Genomic DNA, 7,369 nt, shown 5'->3' on the forward strand with positions numbered 1-7,369 from the left:
AAGAAGCAGCCAATGGTGAGTCTATCAACAACTGAAGCAAAATTTATAGAAGCAACAAGCTCATGTCAAGCTGTGTGGCTCAGACGGATACTTGAGGCAATGGGAAGAAATCAAACAAGTCCTACGATAATATATTGTGACAATAGTTCTGCCATAAAGTTATCAAAGAATCCAATTATGTATGGGATAAGTAAACACATTGATGTACAGTTTCATTTTCTAAGAGATCTTACAAGGAATGAAACAATTGTGCTGCAACACTGTAATTCTCAAGAACAAGTAGCTGATGTCATGACCAAGCCACTCAAGTTGGAAGATTTTGTTCGAATGCGAAGCAAGTTAGGAGTTGTAGCAAATGTAAACTAAATGTTTGGGATAATTCAGTTTAATGGTGGGAGTATTAGATATGTTTGAATAAGTCTCCAATTGTTACTGGAGGTTGTTAGCTATTTTCTTGTTTCTAGTTGTTAGCTGCTTCCTTATTCTTAGTTGAGTAGTTGCTAAAAATCAGCAAAGTATTTTGCTGTTGTTTGTTAGTAAGCTTGACTATATATATGTGTGTCAAGAACATGAATAAAACGTAGTAGTACTTTCAATCAAATACTTTAGCACATGTTTTTCTTTCTAACAATGCCAACCATGTCTGGTGGCAGTTAATTGGGTTATATGGTTTCCCTGAATCGTCAGGGAAGATTTCTAGTTGAGAATTGTTACGGTCATTGGCTCAACGCACTTTGCTTCCTTGGGTAAGTATTGGTGACTTCAATAACTTACTCTCTGTTAATGATAAATGGGGTGGCCTGAAATATCCGACTAGGTAGTTGAATGGGAATCAGGACTATATTGTGGACTATCACCTTATTGAGGTTCCTCTGGTTGAATCGGGATTTACTTGGGAAAGGGGTCAAGGCATTGATTTGTTTGTATTTGAGTGGTTGGACAGAGCATTCGTTAATTTGGCTTGGATGCAGTTATTTTACTATTTTAAGTTGCATAATTTGTTTAGAGTATGTCTGACCATAATATGGTTCTCCTTGTTGGCAAAACTTCGCTCCCAATGCGAGGTATGAGGCGATTTAGGTTTGAAAACTCTTGGCTTTGTAAAAGGATTCGATAGTGTGGTGTAGGGGCGTTGAGTTGGAGTAGTTCAGATTTGGAAGGTATTGATGAGCGACTGTGTGCCTGTAGTGAGGCGTTTTAGGTTTGGCATCAATCGGTTGGGTCCAACTTCAAGCCTTATATTGATGATCTTAAGAGGCATATTGTAGTTATAAAAGCTTGTTGGGTAAATGATCGGTCTATAATTGAGTTGGTTCCAATTGAATTGGCAATCTATTGGCGCCAAAAGGCTAAGGTTTTATGGTTGAGCCATGGAGAGGTGAAACACTAAGTATTTCCATACCCAAGCTTTGAAACGTGGCTGGTTTAATCATCTATCTATGTTTCTGGATGAGGTGGGTCAGCCTTAAACTAGCGATGATGGTATGTGCGCAATTGTAGAGGGTTATTTTTTGGAACTATTCTTCTGTTTCCTTTTTTTGTTCGTTACAATTCTTTACATGACTTTATATTTATGGTTTTTACTTTCTGATTTTTCCATTCATTCTCCTTGTAATTGTTATCACACCATTTCTAATTTGTGTTGCTTAGTATGGCACATTGAAGATACCGTACCGAGATGGCTGTTTTTGTTATTACTATGAAGCATAAAAAATTATGCAAGTTAATACAATCTTAAAAGCGAATCAACGAGTGTTGTTCTACTTTTTTATAGGAACTGAATGTCTAATAAACCTCACAAGATTTTTGTGCATTACTAAGTCCCCCAAGTCTTGAATATCTCTATAAAAAATTCACTTATATGGTATCAATTAAGGTGACAGTTTACATAATTTATAGGTTTTTTTTTTCTAAATATGTTTTTATATATTTTTATAAACTATCAAGTACTTTTCTTCTCTTCTCATTTTTTATCATTCAAACTTAATAAAAATTATTCTCTCCCTCTGAAATCGTATAACATTTCAGCAACAAGGCGCCGTCATTTAGCTAGTAGTCAAACTATATTTTATCACATAATAATTAAAATTAATTAATAATTATTAATGGGAAATATAACAAATTTGTTTAATTATTAACCTAAGAGTATATATAAAAGATTAGTGACATATAATCCAAAATGCGTATTTTGGAGATTAATTGAACACATATAAATATTAAGGTTGAAGCCTTTAAAGCTCATATTCATACATTACAACCATTAAATATTTTAAACATAATATAAATACATGAATATATCAAAATACACATCATATAAAATTTTAACCTCCTAAATTTATTTGAAATATATAAAGCTTTTCTAAGCAGGATTGGAAAAATGAAAACCGTAAGAATACAAAATCACAAGTAATCATAACTAATAACCATTCATTTGGGTTGCCCTGGTAACACAATTTCCTTCTGGCTACCAACAGTGAGGAGGGCATGTCTTACTTCTACCACCACTTGGATGACAACCAGGATCACGTGGAGGACATGAAGGTGGTTTTCCTCCACCTAGATTTCTATGTATCACTTCATTCCTCTCCTTCACTGCAATTTTAACCCCAAATACCAACACATCGTATTCAATAAAAAGAAAAAAACAATAAAAAAGAGATCATAAAACTAAGTAATGAAGAATAAGTTCTATATATAGTTCTAATTCAACTTACCTGTTAAGTGAGTGTTTGTTGTTGAAGATGGAGGGCAGAGTAGAGAAAATGATAGCAGTAGGACTAGTATCAAATGGACCGCTGATTTCTTGTAGAGCATCTTTCGTTCCTCAGAATCTGATTTTTGTGCTGATGTTTATGTTTGCTTCATCCGACTTTATTTATTTTGGAGGAGAAACAAGACTTTGGAAGTCAATTATTATTATTATTATTATTATTGACAATTCCTCGTTAAAAAGTCATTGGTTTTATTTTACTGATTTGTTTATTTGCTTCCAAAATCAAACTCAAAGGCTTATTATTTGTACTCATAAAAACAAAAACAAAAGTTTATTACTACTTAATATTATTGGTGCAATGGTAAAATACATTTCATTCTTAAGGAAAAACATGAGTTCAAATTTTAAAAAGAATATTAATAAAAAAGACAACCACAAATTTCAAATATCAACCCTAAAACTGAAATAAAATTATATTAAATTAAAGTTTTAATTATATTTATATTTTATTAATAAATAAAAAGAAGCTACTTTAAAAGTCAAGATTAAAATATTAAAATTAGTTGAAGAAGATTTTAATGGTAACTTGTTTAATAGATTTCATTCTCTTGGCAGTAATATAATGCTTATATTGACAAAGAATCCTATTCATGTTTTTAATGGTTACTTAAGATAATTTTTATTGAAATATCTATAAAATTTATTGAAATAATAACTTAACTTATATACTTTTTATCTAATAAAATATAGTTAATAAGCAAGTCTATGTGTTATGCGAGCCTATGTGATGTGTGAACCTTAGGCTCATGTGAGCTTTTATGTTATGCCAACTTTGTATATGTGCTAAATAGCTACACCTGTTTATTTATATAAAAATCCTATATATATATGATGTAACACTTCAAACTCAGCCTAGACATTAGGATCAAGTCTGAAAGGGTACATTAACATTATTAGGAAAACCAACTTTTATAAACACAGTTAAAAAAATGTCTAGCAGATTATAACATTCCTAAAAACCTAGTCAATAATTCAACAATCTTCGAAAGTTCTAATACGAATAAAACATTGAATTACAAGTAACATAAAAAGTGATAAAGCAGAATGACCGAGCTTCCATTACGCCGACCTGATCAAGACTGTGAGTTACCTATAATTCCATCAACAGACAAAATGAGTTGATAACTCAGTGTGTAACTGATATAAATTCAATTAGAAGCATAAATATAATAGTATTTTCCTAATCTCATGTTCAAATCAGAATAAGAGGATATCCAGTATAGTATTAACCAATCAAAGGAATATCAGAGCAATTCAAGTTCAAATACAAAATAGATCAGAAATAGATGCAGTTTTTCCTACCCCATCTGATACACACCATCTCCGACCAACCCAACACACCATTAAGGGAATTTAATACCCATTTAACCCTACACACCACATAGTGTCGGTTCAACACGTTGAACATGATTGTAGACTAGCTGTCAGATCAAATTGTGATAAGATACCATATTCACATATAAATTGTGGCTTAGCCATTAAACCAGAACAAAGCACTTCCTCCTTTACACAATTCCAACCCAATGCAAATGCAGATTACAGATGTCAGATATCAAGGACGTATACACAGTTAAGCAAATACAATTCATAGTCAGGTAGTATAGATCAATATCATCAACAGTCATCACAATTAGTATACATTTAGATAGTCAATTATTTAGTCTCATATCATTAGATAGCAATTTATACGGTATAATTCAGGTTATATGTACACTATAGAGGCCTACACTCGCGTTAGACGATGCTTACGACCCCAAGGATAAATCTCATTTCTAGCCCACAAGTCATGTGAGTTCACACGGCCTAAATGACTGGCTTGTATGGCTCTACACAGCCTGGCACACACCCGTGTTGTCTACCCGTGTAGTCCTAAATCATGAAAAGTGAGTCAAATGACCTGGACACACATCTGTGTGGTCCTTAATGACAAACAGTGAGTCACACGGCCTAGACACACATCCGTGTCTCTGGCCCGTGTGGTCTTTAATGAAAAACAGTGAGTCACACAGCCTGCCACACGACTTAACACACGGCCTTGTGACACACATGACCTACCACACGATCGTGTGGCATCGACAGACGTGGTTTCCAGCGTCTAAATTTTGCAGAGTCAAATTTTTGGTACGCACTTAATGTAGTTTTTGGCGTAGGAGCAATACAGAGGAACCCCGAAGCCTAAAACGACCATCCAATAACCAATTCAAAAACTATTCTCAACGAACACAAGAATTAATGTATAAAACAAACTCTTATGTCGAAAAAATTTGACACAACTTGCCCACTCGGATTTCAACACTCACCTTGCAGGAAAATGCAAAAATGGAACTAACGTGTTGGTGAAACAATTCTCGCAAGATCCTTGCCTAAAAAGAAAGTCAAACGTACGCTTAAAATAGAAAATTTGAGTAGCAAAATAATTTCAACCAAAGAACAAAAACAACCAAAAACTCGTAGGAATGAAAAGAATTTACGATAGAACTTACACAGAAATCTTTCAACGACGCAACGAACAACGCAAGACTCTCAATTGGTCCTGTTAGACACTTTTTAGACGTATCAAAAAGAAAAAATAAAAAGAAATAAGAATGAAAAGGGGAAGGAAAGAAGAGAAAGGGAGGAGAATGGAAAAGGGAAAAGAGAGAGAAAAACGTTAAATTCTATTTTAACTACCAATAAGATTTCTAACATTTAGCAAAAATATTCCTTAACGCATACACCAGGACTCAAACATAGGATCAAGTAGAATACGAAAGCTTAACCAGTGAATCAGTAGACTTGTTCTTGACACCGATTCACACATAATTAAACCTTTGTTGATAGTTTAAGGATAAAGGTTAACTTAGGATAAAATAGCAAAATTTTCCAAATATGCGACTCGAACCCCTGACCCCGAACACATAAACAATAATACATAGCCACAGACACAAAGATCTAATTATGATGGAATTCAACAGTCAAGCATTCAAATTTTTAGAGCGATACATGTGACACTGTTTATTTTTAGTCGCACAAGTTATACGTATATATGTGAATATTGCTATGAATGAATGCATGATAGCATGCCAGATGATGATAGTAAGTGACAAATAAATGCGCTAAATAAGCATAGTATCAAATATAGATAATGAGTATGATGTGATAAGTATATGTGCATAATACATGAAAATGAGAACGAAGGACGGAGGAGTTCCATAAGAGACAATGGGAATTTAAGTCCACAACGAAAGTTAGTACTGCATGAAGTAGGCAACAATGTCATCAAAAACAGATAAGCCAAGATGGTAGATTAATAAACTTCTGAAGATGGTAGGTTAATAAAATATATATAATGCTAAAACTTAATATCTAATTTATACACTTTAATTTTTTATTTAATTTGATTCCTCTACTTGTATAAGTTGATTCAACATTATTTTTATTGTTACATGATTACTAAGTGATTTTTATTTTTTTAAAACGCCATATTAGTAGATTCAGTAGAAGAATTTTAACGGTGATGACTATTGCATTTGAATTTTTAAATTCAGAATGTTGAGAGACTAGATTCCTGAAAATATAAGTAGGTGACTAAATTTCAAATGTATAAAATGTATAAAAACTTAAAATATCTTTTAACCTTCAATTTTTTGTTAGGTGAAGCTGAAAACTATTCTAATATTTTTAAAGGTAATGATATATCCTACACTAATGAAGATGTGATTTATCACATCATAATTAAAACTAATTATAAGGGGAAGCATAACAATGTTTAATTATTAACCTCAGCTACATACATTAGATTAGTGGCATAAACTCAATTAAAGAGTAATGACACATGTATAAAATACTAATGTTAAAGCTAATATAATTAGACATTACAATGATTATATACTACAAACATATTACACGGATATATCAAAATATATATCACATAAAATTTTAATATCCTAAACTTAACTAATATATATCACATAAAATTGTAAATGAAAAACAGTATAAATGTAACGCTCTACATTTTTGGATTTTTGAATGTGTATATTTGTCAAGTAATTTAATTTGGTATGATTGTTAAATACTTTGGATGTTTGTTTTAGGTCTTATGTTTGATTTCTTTATTCTAGATTTATCTCTTAAATTTTGGCTTTATGTTAATTTTGAGTATTTGGGTTTAAATCTATTTCTTTGTTGGATTGTTAAAATGGTGAACCTAGATATTTAATGGTTAAGCCTCAACGTATTCTTGTGTTTTTTAGTTTAAATCTCGGTGGGAGCATAAGAAATGTTTTTGTTGCTTGTTTTGCTAATGTTGATTTCGTTTTGAATTACAAGGTTAATGGTTAGATTACTGTAGGATGTTGGGGGGATAAGTTGTTAGCAAATATATTATCTTTTTTTTTACTTAATTTTCAAATGCCCTATATATGTTTCCAAAAGTAAGCGTCCCAATCCCCCTTGCTTTCATGTTCTGTTTTGCTTCCCTAATGTTGATATTTTATTTTATTTTCTCCCTTCCTATTTTCTTTGTTTTTTTTTTCTTTTTTTTTCTTGTGGATTCTTGGCTGCCATTCATTAAACTCTATTGTGTTCTTTTGAAGGGTAAGTACTATTCGATTGTTT

This window comes from Gossypium hirsutum, chromosome A10 (assembly GCF_007990345.1).
Source record: "Gossypium hirsutum isolate 1008001.06 chromosome A10, Gossypium_hirsutum_v2.1, whole genome shotgun sequence".
NCBI lineage: Eukaryota > Viridiplantae > Streptophyta > Magnoliopsida > Malvales > Malvaceae > Gossypium > Gossypium hirsutum.